Here is a 19,332-nt window from a genome sequence, read left to right as displayed (position 1 = left end):
CGCCGCCGCGCCGGAGCGGACACGACACGACACGGACCATTCACAAACAATGGGCTGGAGGTAAACCCTGCTTTAAACAATGTCCCGTAAATCAAACTTCTTAATGCCACGTCATAAAGTGCATTTTCGTTCGCTGCATTTGTTGTCAGTTCACCTAGATTGAGTGCAAGGTGAAGGAGGCCTTGTTGCGTGGTGGTAGAGTGCGTATTTGCGTGTCCGCGCGGCGAGCCGGCGGTCACCTAGTTCGGGGCGCAACAGATAGGTATCTGTTGCTGCGGCGCGGGGTGGCCAGCTCCACTGTTCCCTCACTTTTGACGTTTTTTTTTATAATTTTACTGTTGTTTTCATTCATAATTATTTTAACATTGTATTAATTTTTTTGAGAAGCCTATCACAATATTTCATGTGGTCCATCGTGATAAAAAATAATAATATATAGATTTGCAAAAATAATTAGTATGTACGATAAGAAAGAAGTTTATTTAATTACGTAAAATTAAAGTTGTTTTTCCCGCATTGCGTGTTCTTTTTCAAGTGCATGGGTACATTGGGTACCAAGAAACCATTATACACATTAATTCGCGTCCCAAAAGTGAGTGTAGCCAAATATGAGTGGAGTCGGCGGCTACGAGCCGCGCGCCGTAGGCTGGCAGCCCGACGCGGCGGCGGCGGCGGCGGCGGAGCGCTACGACGGCAGTGCTCGCTCGCCCGCCGCCGCCGCGCGTAGCTCCCCAGGCCGCTACGACGCCGTCGCTCGTAGCCGCCAGCTACGACTTGTGGTCGCTATCGCACGAGTAGGCACGCGGCTGAATGCCGCTGCTTAGCGCTTGACACATTTACTGTGCGCTCAATGGGAACTTTGCAAACTCTCTTTATTGTTTTCGTTTAAACTTTCTTTTGTTTGTTTTATTTTCCGAGTGAAATGTAACAGGTAAGGGCGTGCAGGACGTATGACAAGAAATTTAGTCACATTGATATATTCCATGAAAATGTATGCAGGTTTAAACTCTTATCATTGCAATGTATCACAGTGTTATAGATATTTGTATTTTGGTTTGCTTAATACGGTTTTCTTCTTCTGTTTTTGATTGTTTTCTTTTTATTTTGTTTGTTTTTTTTTTCTTTTCTAGTTCATTTGAGTTTGCACTTCACATATTGAAAATGTATCGAGCTAGATCTACTTATAGCATGTTATGGTTTGTAAGTAATATTCTCTTTAAGGAAACTGTAAGTCTGCAATTTAAGTGCTTTAATCTATGTCAATGTACATATATGCGACTGTTTGTTTCTTATTAAATAAAATAAAATAAATAAATAAAGCGCATGGTTTTGGGGTTTGTGGGTTAATAAAGGTATGGCCGCAGTGTGAGGCGGCGGAGGATGAAGCTGAATTGTTTGAGATGGGTTCTGGAAGGGGTGAAATGAGATTTTGGTATTAAAGTGGGATCTTAGGGTTTTTCGGTAACAAACGTGTATGTTTTCAATTCAATTCAACACGTCATTTCTTTAGGGACCAACTGAGATAATTATTGTTTTGTTTTTGTCGGTAAAGTTTATTGAAGACATAGTTGAACGTTAAAATATGTTAATACATATTTTTAAGTGTTTAGATCATCTTGCTGTTTTGATAGTTAGAGCTAGGGGTTAGGTAAAACTCTTAGTGATATATAAACGAAGTACTGAAATCGAAAACGCATGTGTCCTGCCAGTGTCCCCGGTAGTCTGCCCGGCAACAAGATTGATTGAGGATGGGTCATCGACCTCCCACGGCAGTTATGGCTCACGTATGAATTATCTCGGAGCCCTTTAATCGCGGTAGTCTCGCGGCGAGTCACGCTCGCCTGATTACATGATTGTGCCGGCATCACACATACCTATCTCCCGGGTGTAAGGGATGGTTGCACTAGGACAGAAATTACATTAATGTTCCGTGACTTTCTGCTTATCGAGTAGTCACACTGCTTCGTTCCTCTCGAACTTCAAAAGTTTCAGGAAAAGTTATCTGATTCTGAATCCTTTTGTTTTGACTTTCCCCTTACGTACAAGTTATTTTTCTCTTATACAACATACTTTTTAATTAGAGCAGATGGATATAGATTTATAGTATTTAATAATTTGCCGATGTTACGTTTTGTGATTAGGTAACTGACAGGCGGGTATCGTCCGGCAAACTGCTAATCTGTAAGCTCAGTAATTACTTTTAGATTATAAATTACATGTGGTTTGTGCAGTTTCAAACCAAACGTGCCGATTTAAGTTGAAAAAATGGCTCTTTTAACATTGACATAATATCACTGACATCAAATCTATTAGACAAACCCTTTTTAAAACCCTTGGTTTTTTTGTTGTAACGTTTGAATCAAGGTTTGAATGTATTGTTTGATTGATTGTTGTGATATATTAGTGTTGTATTAGACAAACATAAAAAATAATTAAAATCCGTGTGTCGAATACGGCCGTTGCTCCCTGGATTATAACATGAAACCGTGCATGAATTAAGTTTTGGAAAAGCGAATAAAAATATTCCAATTAAACGAACGGGAACAGACCGTTTAAATTACAATTTTTGAGATTAATAACAATTCTACTCCCACCCTGCTCGTCTAATAGCAATTTCGGTTGTATCCGACAAAATTACATTTACGCAGTTAATTTCATTGAGGATATATGCCCTTATAAATAGAAATCTAATTCCGCGTAAGAGGATTCCCCAGCTTTTAATAAAGTGAATAACGTTGTCGGAATATTTGAGTGTTATATTATATGTTCGAGGAGTCGAGTCGTCCTCTACAGCTCACCGTTTATTTTAGTCGCGATATTTATTATACCATTGTACGAGTTTCGTTTTTCCGATTCCGCTCTATAAAGGTCGCCGATTTGATAACGGAACAAGTAAAGATAACCGTTGTAGGTGGTTGTCTATTGTTTGCCCGACAGTCATTTAACATAATATTCATTTGCCCGAATCTAACTTGCCTGAATTTCATTTGCCCGAATGATTTGTTTACCATAAAAATCATATGACATACTCGTTGTTTATTCGAATATTACCTTCCATAATCATACAATGCCATACTATTTGTTAGCCATATTATTAAGTGCAATAATATGGTTTCATAGAATATTCAAACCATAAGCAATTATTGCCATATTAATTGTTGCCCATATTATTACCTAACCTACTTTCTGATAGCAGTTTCATTTTCCAGGGGTCACAGTTCTAACCTAACCTAACCTACTTTTCCAGCAGTTTCATTCTCCAGGGGGTCACAGTTCTAACCTAACCTAACCTACTTTCTGATAGCAGTTTCATTTTCCAGGGGGTCACAGTTCTAACCTAACCTAACCTACTTTCTGATAGCAGTTTCATTCTCTAGTCCTTCTAGTACCTATTATAGTAGTTTTCGATTCTGCCAAAGCACATTATGGAAATTGACTTTTCTGGACGCTAATTTGTATGACAAATGATGGTATGGAATGTGGTAATTACGGATTTCGATGATTCTGACAAATGACATTATGGAAACTGACTTTATGGGAAACAAAGTTTCTGGCACTAGATTAATATAGTAAACAATGATTATGGCATAAGATGTTATGAGAAACAATTTTATGATTGTTGAATAGGATGGCAAATAAAATTATGGCAAATGAAATTCTGGCAAATGGGGGTATTCCGTTGTAGGTAGGTACTCGTACGTAGTAGGTACGGTCAGCCAAGAAAGTGGTTTACCACTTTTGAACACATAAGGTCGGAAAGTGGTAAACCACTTTTTTGGCTGACTGTACTTACCTAGTGCTGTTTTGGACAACGGGCATTAGCATGGAAACTCCGATAAAAATGACATAGATATATCGCAGGGTGCTATTTTACTGTAAGTATAATACAATTACGTGATGTCGCTAATTTGCAAATTTTGGAGAACCTACTTATAACCAAAATCACGTTTTAAACGGGCCTAATACTGAAACATTTAGAACTGCGTCAAATTTTAAAATCATGGTCGCTACTTGCAATGTAGCAAATTATTTTATGATAAACATTTTATTTTTAATGCGTTGATGTGTACATCACAAGACACAAGTTATATTTATTGAATTCAAATCGAGTAAGTATAAAACTGAAACTGAAACTGTAAGCTGTACTGTACACGTACCTGTTATATGCTAGGTAGGTTTAGAATATAATGCGAACTATTATTTGAGCAATTCCCGAAAAGATTGTACATTTGGATCACGTCTCCGATTTTGATAAAAATTGGTAGGCTGATAGAGTCCATGATGCTGAGCAAGATCCACTAGGTTTCCCGAAATGTCCTAGGCAGTTTGTATGAAACCTTCCTTTTTTAGGGTTCCGTAGTCAACTAGGAACCCTTATAGTTTCGCCATGTCTGTCTGTCCGTCCGTCCGTCCGTCCGTCCGTCCGTCCGTCCGTCCGTCCGTCCGTCCGTCCGTCCGTCCGTCCGTCCGTCCGTCCGTCCGTCCGTCCGCGGATAATCTCAGTAACCGTAAGCACTAGAAAGCTGAAATTTGGTACCAATATGTATATCAATCACGCCAACAAAGTGCAAAAATTAAAAATGGAAAAACATGTTTTATTAGGGTACCCCCCCTACATGTAAAGTGAGGGCTGATATTTTTTTTCATTCCAACCCCAACGTGTGATATATTGTTGGATAGGTATTTAAAAATGAATAAGGGTTTACTAAGATCGTTTTTTGATAATATTAATATTTTCGGAAATAATCGCTCCTAAAGGAAAAAAAAGTGCGTCCCCCCCCCTCTAACTTTTGAACCATATGTTTAAAAAATAAGAAAAAAATCACAAAAGTAGAACTTTATAAAGACTTTCTAGGAAAATTGTTTTGAACTTGATAGGTTCAGTAGTTTTTGAAAAAAATACGAAAAACTACGGAACCCTACACTGAGCGTGGCCCGACACGCTCTTGGCCGGTTTTTGTTACCAGATTTCTATGCATTTTCGGTAACAAAAAAAAGGAAAGTTTTATACAAACAGCCTAGGACATTTTGGAAAACCTAGTGGATCTTGCTCAGCATCATGGACTCTATCAGTCTACCAATTTTTATCAAAATCTGAGACGTGATCCAAATGTACAAACTTTTCGGGAATTGCTTATTAACAATATCATGGAGTAAGAAGTTCAATAGCTACGTAATTTGCATGTTTTTCAATTCCGTTTTGTATATAATACTCAAAAGTTGAAAAGCAATTTGGCATTTAAAATTATTTATTACTAGCATCTGCCCGCGGCTTCGCTCGTGGTAAATACTAAAACTGAGGAATGCTCCATACAAACTTCCACCCCCAATTTTAGGGAAGTGGGGGGTTAGAAAGAGATAAAAAGTAGCCTATGTCACTCTCCGTTCTTTTAACTATCTCCACTTTAAAAATCACGTCAATTCGTAGCTCCCGTTTGCTGTGAAAGACGGACAAACAAACAGACACACATTTTCCCATTTATAATATTAGTATGGATTATCATTTATTATTTATAAATTCTGAGACCGTAATGTAATATTATTGACAAGTTGAAATAAATCGTGGAGTTGTGATCGCAAATTGAATCGGTCGGGCGCGACCGCGCCACAAATGTTTCCGAACACTTCGTTATTCTAGACAATATTCCAACAATTCCTCCACGACACGAGGATTAAGAAACGATCATAATTTTATCATTGTTTCTTTTGGTAGTGTAGTAAGTTTGTTTTTGATTTAAGAATATTCGAATTTGATTCAATTACTTCATTAGCATATTTAAGACAGGGACACCAACTATATTGATACGCACTGTATTAACTGTAGGTATATATGTATATGGATATAAATACATAACTTTTGTTATGATATAGAAGTTACATCGATGCACAAACAAGGGTACTACTTATTTTATCGAATTTAAAATGTTCTATGTGGCACCCCCTAAAAATGATCTCTGCCACTACTTTATTAAAATTTTCTTTATATCTAATGCCCGTCTTAAGATTGATGAATACTTAGTACGCGTTGGCTTTAACACATTCTCTTTGATCTGTGCGGCCCGGCGCGACGCGGCGGCCGGCGCCCGCGCCGCCGTAGCAACACTAGCAACAGCCGCATCTCGCTCCCAGACGCGACACGCCGCACCCTACAGGAGCTACACTATAATTACAACAATATCCGGTATCGAGCCCGACTCCACTCACCTTTCATAATTACTTGATATACCTACGAGTATTATTACAATTCCATGAATCCGTACAAACCCAAGCCTAATAATTATACCTCTCTAAACTTGTAATGGAATTTGACGAGTTTCTATAATAATATGCCGTGAACAGGAATCTGTCAAATTATATTGTTATCGAACACTACACTGTTGTTAATTAAGAACAACTCGTTGTTCAGATTCGTCTTGTATCTGAATATTAAATAACTGAGCGTAATAATATTACAGCTGAAAATACTTTGTTTAATACTTGCTGCCATCGTGGTTTTACTTTAAGCTTTTAATGTGTGTACCTACAGCAAACTAACTAGTTAATACCAAACCTAACTAAGTTTACACTTATTAAAACTTAGGCGAGAAACTGGTAACAAAATACTTATCAAATTTAATTAAATAAGATAACAAAGTACTTGCAATAACTTCAAATTCGATTTTAACATTCGCTTTTATGTTATGTTATGAATTATGAACTAAAATGTGTTTGTCTAATAATGAATCCGAACTGGGTTAGGTTACGTTTGTTTTATAAACCGAATCTTTTCAAGGCAATCGAACAAATAGTGAAATATGAAAGGTTGCCTCTCGCCGCTCCAGAGTGTTTAGTCGCCGCTCGGTGCTGTGCTGGGGTAAATTGTTGAAAAGATATCTCCGCACCGAGTGTACACTGTGGCTCCCACGCGCGGGGTCAGTGACCTCAATCTGTCGAAGTCGGCGACGGATCTGACAGCGCTCAGTTAATTGAACTACATATATTTAGTTCTAAGTTGAGACTATTTAAGATCCGAACGTCGACGGAAAGACGACGAAAGGAACGATTTCGACGTGTTGGTGATCGGTTCGAAGCCCACACATGTACACCTGATGACTCTCAATTAATTTCGCACATTATTACACAAACATATTGAGTGGTTATTACTTTGTGTACAGTCGTCACCAGATACATTACATTACTCTATTCTCAAGGCGTTAGTGTGTGTTCAGATATTTTTGAGCAACTCCGATATAACTGATAGGTAGCGATCGTATCAAAATAATCAAAATGATGATTAACTTTAATTTGTTTTAATTATGGGAATTATATATGAAGATAACGAAAATTGTATAAACAAGAAAAACTGCAGCGATTAAGAAAGATTTCATCACTTGGTACAATTTGTAATTTGTTTTGCACATTCAGTGGCGGTGACCCGATAGTCGGGTTGTCTGTTCGTAGGCGCTGTTCGCTGTAAGTACAAGTACGCATTTCCCCATGTTATCGGCTACGCTCGCTCGTAGCGCGTAGCATGCGCTTGCACTGAATATTGTGCTAATGTTACGTAAAGAATTATCATACACCACATTATTGCGTGAACAAATTAGGCGGCGGACAGAATAATGAGTTGGAGGCCGAATAATAAAATGAATATCCAGTGCGATAAACGCTCGTGTCACGTCCAGGTGATAAAACTATGTTATTGCGGCCGAAACGATTTATCGTGTTTACATGCCATATAAATTACTTTGCTACACGACACTATCATTTTGTTTAAGTGCTCCTCTTAAAATACCTTAGTTGAATTGTATAGCAGAAACATTTCGACAGCTGTTATGTGAGTAAAGTTGACAGACGCGAAGGTCACGGTGACGCGGCTCGAACTGCCGCCTATGTACCTATGTGTAGCCGCGAGCACACAGCCAAGCCAACGTACGCTCTGGCTTGTCTGTGTCGGGACCGGGACTCATTACGATTAGAGGCCTAGCCATTGTTCCTTTGTTGTCCACACGAAAAGAATATTAATTTTGTCTAGTACCGTCGCGTCGGGACGGGATTTTCCAGATAATAAAGGTCAAAGTGGGCCGCAGTTCAATAAGAATATTTATTTCACAAATAGGCTATTCGATTAAATGCTGGTGTTGTTGGATTTGAAAAATATGCGTCGATAATAATAAAAAGCAAAAATAAGTTTCTTGTTGGCATTGGCACGGCATTATTTTATGTCACCACAATGGATCTTAAGTACATATTAAATCGTTTCTGCTCTGAAAATACGACAGAGATATCTCAAACAATCATACCTACTCGTATAAATGAGCTTCAATATCAAAATTGTTGCAGACCAACAGCGCTCAAATATGTGCGTGGGCTGAACCGTTGCTGTGGACCGTACACTCATACGACAGTTGGGTCTGACAAATAACACCCATGATTTTTGTTAACATTTTTAAATAAAGTCTTATATTATGTGATTTTAAAGAAGAGAAGAATAAAATATGTTTAATTATCTGATGACTTATGTACTTAACTTCATAATTGTGGCATACAACCACGGTTATCTTCGGAATCTCTGCAAGTAAGTATATATAAAATTTACAAACTTATTATAAACATTGAATTAACGTATTGAAAAAAATACACATCTGTGAATATCTCATGCATGATAATTTCATAAACTAATTCTATCTTGTTTCATACTTTTTAGAGCACATTTTATAGTAGTCGGGTTTTAGTTTTTGAACTTATTTTTTATTAGGTTTTCACTAATGAAGTTTATTTCATAATATGTTTTAAGATCTATAAAGGGAAGTGAAGTGGAAATTCTAACTAATCACCACTGTTAATTAATTTCATTTTAATTAACTAGTGCCATGATTCATCCTTCAGTGAACAATTTATGTAAAATTAAAAGTAATGTATAAAAAAAAATACTAACAGCGACACCTTGCTTATGGGTGACATAACTATTTAAATGAAATGAGGATTACCTTTTGTATTCCTTCATTTCTTGCGATTCTTATTCAAAAACATTGCTCTCTAGACGCCAATGAGGTCGGACGTGTTAATTATACGATATTTAATTATTCGCGTGCATAATCTTGCATTTCGTGCGTTATTTGGGTCAACTCAATACTCAGCTATCGCGTTTTCGCGGCTGCATTAGTACAATGTTGAAGTAGGAAAAGTGATTAAAATGTGAGTGAATAGTCTATTTAATCGGAGTGGACTAACACCCCGTAGCCCGCCCTTAACTCCCGCGCCGCAGCCTGTCCCGCCCGCGCCCGCTAATATGGAGGAGGATGAAGCCCCGAAGAGCCTCCGAAGGCTATCGCTACAAGTGCCATCAAATCTTGTCGTGAGAATCGTGACATCAACAAAAATTAAAAGTACCTGTTAGTCAACATATGCCAACATAATTATGTTCAGTCAGCAATGATTACAAACCTTTGATACCTCACAGCCCATTACGCGTAATTTGTATACCAGTCCACAAAACGTTAATTAACCAAATAAGTGGCAAATTAATGACCTCGACACAATCGTATATATTAAAATGAAACGACGACTGCACATGAACCGTAATTGGACTGTTGTTCCTGTAATGAATCCGCGCTGCGTCAATCCCGCCCGTTTCATTCCGCGATACCATTGTAGCGTAGCCTGCTACGCGGCACGGCGGCGGCGCTGCCTCTGTGTTGGATGCGCTTACACGTCCGCTAATTTGAATGTTATATTCTGGGTATAAGTCTCAAATTGTAGTAGATAATTTAAATGGAGATTCGCGAGTAGTTAATTAATTCGAATGAATCCCGCGGCCAATTAGCCGGCTCGGTGTGTTGCGGGACGCGTGAAGCGGTGTGTGGCCGCCGCGCGGCGGGAAGATTTACGGCCTGATACAAACTAAGTACAGTCTAACCAAAAAAAAGTAGAAATTTTAAAAGTGGCAATTGAAATCGTAGTGTCGTCCCGTTTTCTCAGAGAAATTGATTTGAAAGGGCTGAAACTACAATGTTGCCATTTTTTGGTCAGACTGTACGAGAATGTATAGACTATAGATATTTTACCTAATGTCACCCTGCTAACTAGGTATTTAACAGGACGAGGGCGACAAACGTACACTTGACGAGAGGTTGTGTTTTGTTTTTTCCCAAAACACTATTATTTTAAATGTATAGGTATTAAGTATATTAACGTAAATAAATAAAACAAGTTGTAAATATGTATGTATGATAGGTGGACTCTACCAAATAAATCCCTTTAAGTGAGCCCCGGCTTACCGGAGAGCTTCATTACCGTCGAGCGCTTGTTTGTTTTTATATTCAACGATCGATGTGCATATTTATTAAAGTTATTGAAAATGTACCTGTGCCCTTCTAGTTATATAAAGACATACAATTTCCGTGCCCCGAAATGCCGTCGTTCAGCGCCACAGTCTTCAAAATTAGTTTCATTATACACCCTGTTTTTATTGATTTCCGTTAACTTTCAGGGAAGGTTCTTTAGATCAAATACAATTAATTTTAAGAAACTAGCGTCTTAACTCTTACGGTTATCGAATTATTTAAAAAATAAAGATAATTACTGAACACGTGTGTGACGGCCTTTATCAATACCTAATGTTATTTGTTTTGACATGTGTAACTTGAATGATATTCTTAAGGGTCTCTCACACTAATAAATTCATTTATTATGTATAAAAAAAGATGAAAATTTTTTTTTTGCGAATTTAACTAAAACTGATATACAGGGTGGGTCCTGATAATGAACCTAGCTACGTGTCGAATTTAACGGAAAACAAAAAAAACACGGTGTATATGTTTTTGCCCAGAGCTCCTAATTTTGTTAAGGCCGGTAATTTCGCTGCCACAAAAAGAAAAAATACCACTTACTTATTACATTGCTAAATTAACAAGGTTGATTTTTATGTGGACCTGTATGTGTTAGAAAATACTGTTAGCAATCATCACTCCCAAACCATTGCCGTAACTTTTACCAGACGGTTGAATCAAGTCTCCCAAACTTATCTTCTCAAAATTGAGAACATTATCAATTCCTAGGTATTTTCTAACTCATATATGTACATAAAAATCTGCCTTGGGCTCTACATGATATTAATACCATCTTCAAAGAGGACTGATCCAGGCCCCAAACCTCTTATTACGTTTTTTGATTACCGATATTGCGAGGGAAGAGTCTCAGTACCTAATACTCCGATATTAAGTCGCTGGGTACTAATAATGCTGCTTAATCATTATTCAGGTTTATTGCCACGTTAGGACGTTCATTAAGAGCACTCGGGAACATATTAATACAAGTATGTCCTATGAAAAAAATTGACGACATATTTTTATAAGACTCAATGAGAAAGAGATCTAAGAAAGTACAGTCGAGGTCAAAAATACCTTTACAGTTGAGTGTTACAAAAATACCTTTACATTTAAATAATTTTACACACTGCATGACAAAAATATGCTTCCAACACACATGACAGATTCATCTTTTCACTTATCGCACCAAAGTTCAGTTTACAATCTGTCTTCCATAGAAACATTGTCACAAATTGTGACATAATAGGTTTACATTGCATGTTACAGAATAAGATTTCCTGTGAATGTGCCGTAAATATGTTTACATTTGCAGTAACATTATAAACTTTACGTTCTTGCTTTTTTTTTATTTTATACCACGTCGGTGGCAAACAGGTATACGGCCCGCCTGATGGAAAGTGGTCACCGTAACCTATGGACGCCCGCAACTCAAGGGGTGTCACGTGCGCGTTGCCGACCCATTAGAAACTTGTACACTCCTTTTTTGAAGAACCCCATACTGTAGTTCATCGGGAATACCTCGACAGGGAGCTCATTCCACAGCCGGAGCGTTCGTGGAAGGAAATTTTTCGTTTACTTACACCAATTGCTACATAAACATCTTTACAGATTTGATTGGTCTGTTCATAATTTGAATAATGACATCATATCGTCATAAATATCAATAACGGCTTTATAATCGACTCCAAAAAAGGTCTTATTCTTACAGGTTTAACGTGTCTGTGGTATTGCCCCTTCGGCCGCTTTCTAATCAAGAAAAAATATACTATTTTGTAAACCAGTTTCCAATGCAGAATAGTGTTTTTTTAACTCATTCATATGGATATAAAAGACATGAATTAAAAACTATTTGTTATAGTGTTCACATTCAAGGTCACAAGAAATAAGAACCTCACATACGTCAGATAGCTAACAATTGTGCGTGGCATTATTAAATCCTGGATCTTTGAAATTTCTCCGACATTACAGTGCGATTAAAATCAGTTAACTATTCGGTTTTTCCCCCTTTCTAACACCCATGACGACTTTTGTGTCAAAGTGACAGTCAGCAATATCAGATTCCAAATTGGTCATTAATTTTGAAATCAGCACCCCCGAAAACCTATACTCGTGGTATGTGCACTTCGCGCATACAGTAAAGAGTGACAGAGATAGCACTATCGTTATTTAAATTCTTGGCAGTAAAAGTGAGGTGAGACCTCACTATGTATCGCTACCGCGCGGTCGCCGCTGTCTACGCAAGACACCTCGTATTAATAACCATTCAGGTCCGTAGCTACTTGAAATGGTCAACATAAGCGGTTTGTTTAATCGCCGGTATTAGATTTACATCCTGTAAGTATATGAAATATTAAAGGCTATGCCTGGATCAGAGATAGGTATTAATCGATTAACTTTTTATTCGACTAATTAGTCGATTAATAAAATCAATCGTCAAAATTAGTCGACGATTAATTTATTCGCGACTAACGTTAATCGAAGATCTTCGATTACAACTAATTAATCGTCCTTTCCAATCGATTAAAACTAATTAATCGTCTTATTTTAATCGTTAATCGTTAGTCGTTTACTTTTTGCCCAACTCTGTTACTTCCAATGCTACCAAGGTTATGACGCTGACTGTACATGTTTTTATTGCAAACTGTACTTTTTTGCACAATTATCAATAACTCATCGAGAGGATAATAACTAGGCCAAACACGACGAATGAAAGAGATAGGTGATTTGACAGTATGGTACTGTTTTCGGTGATTGTCATTATTCAAATTAAAAATCAATCCCAATGAAATCTATAAAGATATATATGTAGCAATAGGTGTAAGTAAACGAAAAGTAAGCAAGAACGTAAAGTTTATAATGTTACTGCAAATGTAAACATATTTACGGCACATTCACAGGAAATCTTATTCTGTAACATGCAATGTAAACCTATTATGTCACAATTTGTGACAATGTTTCTATGGAAGACAGATTGTAAACTGAACTTTGGTGCGATAAGTGAAAAGATGAATCTGTCATGTGTGTTGGAAGCATATTTTTGTCAAGCAGTGTGTAAAATTATTTAAATGTAAAGGTATTTTTGTAACACTCAACTGTAAAGGTATTTTTGACCTCGACTGTACATAATCTACTCACCTTGCTGTAGGCATGGCGGTACCAATACTTACCTACTTATCTATACCGAGTAGGTCGAAGGAACCGCTGAATGCATGACAAAAAGCGCTAATAATGTCACCAAATTGCAAAATAGTCGATGTTGGTAATTAATTACCGGCGCTAATTAAACGGGTTCAACTGGTAATGAGATCTAACGCCACCATTTACCTATTCCGCTCGCACTCGGGAAAACCCATTACACGAGCCGTTTCACATCATAATTACTTAACTCAATTGATATACTTTATAGATCAGTGTACATTTTATAGGATAAACTATCCGATAACCGGCCACTGACAAGTATAATTGGCACTTATTGTCCGGAGATGTCACTTAATACTGTCCGCGCACTATTGGTGGGGTTGCTGTTCGGTATACCTTTGTCGTATTAAGAAAGTAGGTATTGATGTAAACATCTAAAAGGAATATGATCATACGAAAATATCAGTGTAAAAGCTAAAAAGCCATGTATTGTTGGTTGATGGTAGGTATAGGCATGAATACCTAAATCAAGTGCGGAAGTGTCGGCAACAACGCGCGCTCCACACGACTCCCGGCGAGAGTCCCGAGCTCGGTACTCGCTGGAGTCGACATCGCTCGTGCCGGCGCGGCGCGGTGCGGTGCACTGCTACGAGCACGATGCTTGTTGATTCGATTAAATGTAATTAATAAATAGAATATCACTACAATGTGTCACAAATATGTATTTCGTCTGTGTCTTATGATAGGTATACAAACAACATCATCCTCACATGTATCTTCGTAACAGTAAGAATACGGACCTTATATTCCTATATTAAATCCATCCAATAAATTACGCATGTAAAACAGTTTATCTTTCCCCCGACAAATGCATTTTTCTAAATCCAATTTCCGTGTCGTATCGTGTGTGTGTGTGTGTGTGTGTCGGTAGTGGTGCGTCGGAGGCGGACTGACGAGTAGCGAGCCGTCTCAGCAGGGAGCGCGGACACAAACGAAGAGCGGCGGAGCGAGAGTTGCTCACATTACAAAGCGAATCACCGTTACTGCTGCTGTGTTCCTATTGCTCGGCACTAGGCAAGACCGAGTCCCGTGAACCAGCAACCGGCACCTAACATGACCAAAAGTTCTCACTCGTAGATGCTAAGGGAGGGAAGGAGCAAAGATGAGAGGAGACATGCCATAGAATCTATCAAGCATTGATGGAATTAAAACTATCGCGAGTCGAACTTAAAATGCGTGGAATAAACCTTGTTTTTAGTGACTAATATGCATATCGGTTGATTCAGCCAAACGGCCAATATAAATATTATGTGCGTACCTATTTCTCTTCACATTACTGCTTCAGTATAAAGGTAACCTTACATTTACTAGTATTTTATTATACTGCACCAAAAACTGAGTTAACTGATTGTTCTCTCCGTGCCGGTTGTTCTGCCGACTCATTCGAACTGGTTCGCACAGCGCTCCTGCCTCGTTGGGAATAATGGACCTTGCTTTTTCTGACATCCGTGCAGCTTCAAAGGTGCACTGGTTGATAAGGCAAACGTTCTCGTCCGTACACATTGCATCCACATATACGCCTTTCTGGCTTTGGTTCTATTACAACTAGAACGTTTCAAAAGCATTCAAAAATCTTTAATTGAAATTGTATTTTCAATTTCATCAATGCACAATGCTATTTCAACTTTCAAACAGGGATTTTCCTTGTCCATGCCTATTGAATAAGAAAACTGATTTTAGCAAAGTACAAACATTTTGATTGAATGACAAAATATTTACTTTGCAAATTGGTTTCCCGTAAAGCTTTTCAGTCACGGTGTTTTTCGCAGGACGGTCATCTCGCGAGACCTACCCACGTTATCATGTCAAGTATTGTGTTCTGACCAGATACCTACTTACTTTCATATTAATTAAAACTTATCAAACGGTGACAAGAAGCTACTTATAAAAAAATATTGTGAAAGAAGACCATTTAGTTCGTACCTAAAAGAAACCATTGACTGAATGAATAAACATTATAGTATTGTACACTTGGCCAACAAGCTCAATGAGTTCAGTTCAGTGACCAAGTGCAACGGACGTAAGAGACCTACAACCCATTTGTCGCGCGATACTATGTTTTATATTATAGAATCTCGTCGCTGTATCTCAGAAACTCGCGGTAACTCAATTCTTCCTTCAGCGATATATCAATCAGGAACCAATATCCCGGTTTACGAGTATTCGATATGTTCAGAGTGTAATTCGGATAAGCGATCAACATAGCGATGAAATTGCATTACTCTATCAAATAATAGAGATGTATATATCCTACAAAGGTAGATGAGGATTATCATCTAAGTCGGTATTTAAAAACGTGTGAGTAAAAAAATATTGTGCGAGAACAAAACGCAGCTATTACTGTAATAATAACAAACTGTGGGTAGCGTTTTGTTTTCTTTGTGTAGGTAGAATAGGTAGGCTGTAAAACAAGGTTTCAGTACGGTTAGGTCGGTAATGTGCTCGGTAATTAGCTGTAAAGTAGCGCGCGCGAATTGCGCCGCGTCGCGCCGAGTGCAGTGCAGCCGCGGCTGTAACGCGCGGATAAATGGCTCGTCAATATTAGTATTGTACGTGAGTAGTAAGTACCTATTGCTCGTCGCTTTATCACATTAGTATTTTATGTTTATATTTGTTAAGTGAAATAATATACGTTCCCTACTATAGTCAGCATCCAGTGGTTCTGCAGAAGCGGGTATTTAGGGTTCACAAGAGTCGCTACGTATTCAACTGAAAACACAACGGCCTGCTTCTGTTTGCTTTCTGACTACCACAAAAAACTTCTCGGCATTAAACCACTTTTTCACCCCCGACAGGCTTTAAAGGCGTAGTACTAGTGGCACGTTCGTTTGATAGGTTTATGCGATTCAGTTATTTTATTAAACACTAATTACTTGAGAAAATAACTTACAAACGAGCTAGTCTGAAAGAGTTTGCATTATTTTGTGTAATAAACATTTAGCCTTACATAGATCTGCAAAATGTCGTGTTTCATCTGATCTAATCAGACTGGACGGTAATTCTTCCGTAATATCTTGCAGATGGTGCGTTCTGATAGCCAGAGTTGTTTGCTTACTATTTAATACGGAAATTTCTCTCTTAATGACAAAACATAGGAACTTACCTAAATATCGAGTTTCAAATCAAATGTACTTTTTTCATTGGTATTACTTATACTCGTACATGAACCCTTTTTGATTGCTAAGAGCAGTCAGATAAGTTAGCAGGTTCATATACCTACCTACTCTCTTCCTGTGGCTCTTGTTGGGATTACAGGTGTCAGTTACATTTGTATAATGAGCGGTAAGAATATACATATATGTGATATGTATGTATGTAAAGTAATTCCCACCTATTATAAAAATAATATACATGGGGTTGCTACGATAGCCCCATTTTAATTGCGGCTGCCATTTTAAAGTATTACCTGTGTGGTACGGGCAGGTAACATTGTTGTGAGTAAATGTTATTAAGCTCATAAATTGTAACTCCGGCGTAACTGCCCGTTTCTAATCCATTAGGTAATTGCTACAAAATGCTAATTCTCGCAAAAATATCGGAGTAATTAAATAGCCGGCAGATGGCTCTGCGCGGCAGATGTAAGCAGTAAGCAGTGGCCAATTAGCAAACATGGAGTCCGCCTTTATTTATCATCCCAACTTGGGCGATATGTCATTTTAAACACTTTTACAATGGTTTGTGTGGAATTGTTACCTATTCGCATTGTAAATAAATTGTACGCTAGGCTGGATGCCAAATTATTGTCAATAGGGGTGCAAGAGGCTGCAGATTATCTTTTTTTCTCGTAGAATTGATCCCAACTAACCGATATCATATTATTTAATGCGGCATTAAGGCACAAAGGAAGCTATTCTGCTCTTCGCCGATCAAATAGGTATGACGTCTTATTAATAGCTAAGTTTATTCATATATAAGTAATAGCTTCCACGGGATTTCAGAAAGCTTATGACGACGATACAACTATTCGACGCGACAAACCAATTATGACAGTGTGCCGTGGGCTGAGCAGCGCACCGTTAGTGCGTTTTCACACTATCCGATCCGATATCGGATGTCGGAAGGATTTCTAGGGCAAAAATCCAAGATGGCAGCTTACATGTATGGGATATCGGTTCTACATCCGATATCGGATCGGATAATGTGAAAACGCACAGAGTATTGGAGCCAGCCCTCCATCAGCGGGCTAATCCCTGCTCATGCACTCTCAATTATTCATTTTTAGGGTTCCGTAGTCAACTAGGAACCCTTATAGTTTCGCCATGTCTGTCTGTCCGTCCGTCCGTCCGTCCGTCCGTCCGTCCGCGGATAATCTCAGTAACCGTAAGCACTAGAAAGCTGAAATTTGGTACCAATATGTATATCAATCACGCCAACAAAGTGCAAAAATCAAAAATGGAAAAAAATGTTTTATTAGGGTACCCCCCCTACATGTAAAGTGGGGGCTGATTTTTTTTTTCATTCCAACCCCAACGTGTGATATATTGTTGGATAGGTATTTAAAAATGAATAAGGGTTTACTAAGATCGTTTTTTGATAATATTAATATTTTCGGAAATAATCGCTCCTAAAGGAAAAAAAAGTGCGTCCCCCCCCTCTAACTTTTGAACCATATGTTTAAAAAATATGAAAAAAATCACAAAAGTAGAACTTTATAAAGACTTTCTAGGAAAATTGTTTTGAACTTGATAGGTTCAGTAGTTTTTGAGAAAAATACGGAAAACTACGGAACCCTACACTGAGCGTGGCCCGACACGCTCTTGGGCGGTTTTTACAACCTTCCTTTACCTACTCAAATCGGACTCAGAAAAACTTTAATATAGACTGTTAATCCCAAACAACTTAATCAGCAATTTGTCTGTTTCTGCAATAATATATTATGTATGTTAAACCACTTAAATATTTTTCCGATCTTATTCCGTGTAGATGTTTGTTACCTGTTCGTGGCTGGACGCCTGACGCCGTTTCCTCGACGGCTCGCAGAAAGCTCAACTCCCGAGGGACGGACGTTCTTACGACGGGTTATTTGACATCTACATTTGGGGGACTCAGACCGGGTTCCGTGCATGGGGACGAAACCGCACGCAAGTGAAGCTACATTTTATAATTTTGTTTTTGGCTGCGGAGTTTGGACGTCAAAATGTGAGGCATAAAGAAACGTAACTTTAAACAGATTGTTTTATCGGGCTTGATGTAGTAATTAAGGAAAGTGAGCTTCTTACGTAGTCGCTGGTTCTGCTACTTAAGTATAAGGTACAGCGGGGCAAATCTCGACTGGGGGACAATTGTAACTGATCCATTTTTCCCATTATTACACTATGATGTTGAGGTACATGTATCCAACATAATTAATAATACAAACATTGTAAGACATGGAAAGAAATGGATCAGTTGCAGTCGAAATTGTCCCGCTGTACCTTATTATTGTTTGTGTATTCATCTCATCGTAAACCTTCTTGAGCTTACTGTGGCTTTTAGTTAATTTTTGTTTGGATTCAGCAGTCTATAAGTATTCGTTGTCTCTGCCGCAACTATTACAATCCGGGAGACAGATTGGATTTCCTCAATTAAGTGGAGCGACGTTTTTTATTTCTCTTTCGGGACAAGAAAGTTGCCGGCGCCCGGCGTGCTGGAGGATCCAAGTTTGACAAAAGGTTTCATAAATTATTCCCACGGCGCGGCAATTAAATACGTGTAACATCTGGAGCGAGAATAAAAACGGAATAAAAGAAAATAACTGAAGAATTCTAGCCGCATCTGCCATTAAAATCTATTTGGATTTGAGTTTGATTCCAAAAAAATAAAGCAAACCTTATAAAACTTTACA

The 19,332-nt window shown here is 38.2% G+C and overlaps 1 protein-coding gene across 2 annotated transcripts in view; it reads left to right on the top strand.

Moving 5' to 3' along the window:
- The first annotated feature begins 820 nt into the window (after window positions 1–820).
- The window catches only part of LOC125231668 (GTP-binding protein Rhes), a 114,942-nt gene continuing 96,430 nt past the window's right edge, over window positions 821–19,332 (top strand). The window contains exon 1 of one of the 2 annotated variants that reach the window (XM_048137172.1): window positions 821–931. The gene's annotated coding sequence lies outside the window, so the exon portion shown is untranslated. Of the gene's footprint in view, window positions 932–951; window positions 992–19,332 lie in introns of those variants that run through there. The other variant, XM_048137173.1, reaches the window with a different exon arrangement.

Source organism: Leguminivora glycinivorella, chromosome 12 (genome assembly GCF_023078275.1).
Source record: "Leguminivora glycinivorella isolate SPB_JAAS2020 chromosome 12, LegGlyc_1.1, whole genome shotgun sequence".
Lineage (NCBI taxonomy): Eukaryota > Metazoa > Arthropoda > Insecta > Lepidoptera > Tortricidae > Leguminivora > Leguminivora glycinivorella.
Note: the sequence above shows the minus strand (reverse complement) of the source record. Positions and strands in the feature narration are given on the sequence as shown.